The sequence below is a fragment of the Elephantulus edwardii genome, unplaced genomic scaffold (assembly GCF_000299155.1).
Source record: "Elephantulus edwardii isolate Elephantulus edwardi_28Jun2011 unplaced genomic scaffold, EleEdw1.0 scaffold00298, whole genome shotgun sequence".
Classification (NCBI taxonomy): Eukaryota; Metazoa; Chordata; class Mammalia; order Macroscelidea; family Macroscelididae; genus Elephantulus; species Elephantulus edwardii.
The window spans coordinates 593,612-596,080 of NW_006400048.1; the positions used below are offsets into that span (position 1 = coordinate 593,612).

The 2,469-nt window shown below is 47.3% G+C and overlaps 1 pseudogene; it reads left to right on the forward strand.

The window, feature by feature from the left end:
* Positions 1-1,259: 1,259 nt before the first annotated feature.
* LOC102860355 overlaps positions 1,260-2,469 on the forward strand; it is a 32,148-nt pseudogene continuing 30,938 nt past the window's right edge.

Genomic DNA, 2,469 nt, shown 5'->3' on the forward strand with positions numbered 1-2,469 from the left:
GAATAAGAGATGAATCAGGTTACATCACAACAGACCCAACTAAAATAAAAAATCTAACATTAGAATACCTTTTTCCGTTTTGTTAATCTTTATTTTATGTATTTTACAGGTCTTTCATTTGGTGCATAGCCATTTATTTTTGTTATGTCCTCTTGTTCTGTTGACATTTTTAGCATCATGTAGTGTTGGTTTTTACATTGAAATTTATTTTATCAGAGATTAATATCACTACACTTGCTTTTTTCTGGTTTCCATTTGCTTTATATATTTTTTACCACTCCCCCCTTTTTTTAGTCTTTCTTTATCTTCATTTTTAGATGGGTCTCTTGTAGACAACATATGGATGGATTTTGGTTTTTAATCCCATCTGCTACTCTTTTTCTCTTCAGTGGTGCATTTAAACCATTCACAGACCCTCAACAGAGGTGATAAGCCACTTCCAGAAGGGAACAATAGGCTTCCTCCATGCTCATTCAAGTACTTTGAAAAACAAACTGTTGTCTGGTCTTACCACATGGGACCCCTAAACTCAGGCAACAGGGAGGTCCTGGGCCCCTTGACAGAGGTGAGAAGCCACTTCCAGAAGTGATCAACAGGCTTCCTCCATGCTCACTCAGGCACTTTGGGGAAAAACTGCTGCCAGGCCCAAGGCCTGCATATACGTGCTTCTGAAAACATTGCTGTGGATCAACGTGGACATTTGAGAGCTGCGGGAGCTGCAAGCACCAGCAGGGTGCAGCAAGCACCGGTAGGGTTCAGCAAGTGTCAACAGTTTACAGTGAGCCTCTGTGGGGTGCACTGAGCCACAGTGGGGAGCAGAGAGCCACAGCAGGGATCAGTAAACCAGTGCAGGACTTACCCATCAGGAGCAATCATGACAGCATTAAATTGAATGAAGTCTCTCCCACACTCCCCTCCCAAGTGCATCTGTGTGTGTGTCTCTGTGTGTGTGTCTGCACGTGCACCCACCCTACATGCTTGTGTGCCTAACCAACCTTCCTCTAGAGCAATGATGTCAGATTAAGAACCAACTATCGTCTCAGGCACGAAACACTCTACCACAGCCATGTCCCGAAAGAAGCAGACTACTTCACTCCCCACACAAGCCCAAAGCAAGATATCACCCTTAAAAGAGACACAGTAGTGCCAGCACGTCCAGCTGCTCGGGTGCATGGCACCTCGGAACTCCGCTCCGTGGTGCCAATAATGGGCTGCCGCTGCAGCTCCTAGCCTGGGGCAAGGCTTTCCCGGATTTGAGAATGGCCACCTCTCGCTATGAGCCAGTGGCTGAGATCGGTGTCAGTGCCTATGGGACAGTGTATAAGGCCCGTGATCCCAAGAGTGGCCACTTTGTGGCCCTCAAGAGCGTGAGAGTCCCCAATGGAGAAGGTACTGAAGGGAGCCTTCCTGTCAGCACAGTTCGTGACGTGGCCTTACTGAGACGGCTAGAGGCTTTTGAGCATCCTAATGTTGTCCGGCTGATGGATGTCTGTGCTACAGCCCGAACTGACTGGGAAACCAAGGTGACTCTGGTGTTTGAACATGTGGATCAAGATCTAAAGACCTATCTAGAGAAAGCACCCACACCAGGCTTGCCAGTGGATACCATCAAAGATCTTATGTGCCAGTTTCTCAGAGGCCTTGATTTCCCTCATGCCAATTGCATCGTTCATCAGGACCTGAAGCCAGAGAACATTCTGGTGACAGGTAGTGGGACAGTCAAGTTGGCTGACTTTGGCCTGGCCAGAATCTACAGCTACCAAATGGCTCTTACACCTGTGGTAGTTACACTTTGGTACCAAGCTCCTGAAGTTCTTCTTCAATCTACATATGTAACTCCTGTGGACATGTGGAGTGTTGGCTGTATCTTTGTAGAGATGTTTCGTTGGAAGCCTCTCTTCTGTGGAAACTCTGAAGCTGACCAGTTAAGCAAGATTTTTTATCTCATTGGGCTGCCCCCAGAGGAAGACTGGCCCCAAGATGTGTCTCTGCCCAGAGATGCCTTTTCTTCCGGAGGGCCATGCCCAGTGCAGTCTGTAGTGCCCGAGGTGGAGGAGTCTGGAGCACAGCTGCTGCCAGAAATGCTGACTTTTAACCTACATAAGTGAATTTCTGCCTTCTAAGCCCTGCAGTACTCTTACCTACAAAAAGGTGAAGATAATCCAGAGTGAACAGTGGAGTGGCTGGAATAGGACCAAGCCAAGGAGGAGAAACTATCATTTTCTGTCTTTGGACGTTTGAGTGGAGAAACCTTCCTCTCCATTGATAAGGCAATCTCTAGCCTCTGCCTTCATGCTGAGGCGTTGGAAATCTTTCCCCTCAACTTTTTACAGAGAAAATTTTGCTGCCATAATGATGTCCTCCTGCCCTTCTTTTTGAGGCATATTCTTTCCCCCCATCTCCCTACACTAAGGGATATGCCTGTCTTCCCTTCTGTGACATTGGGTTCCTTTTTTATACGGGGGGGGG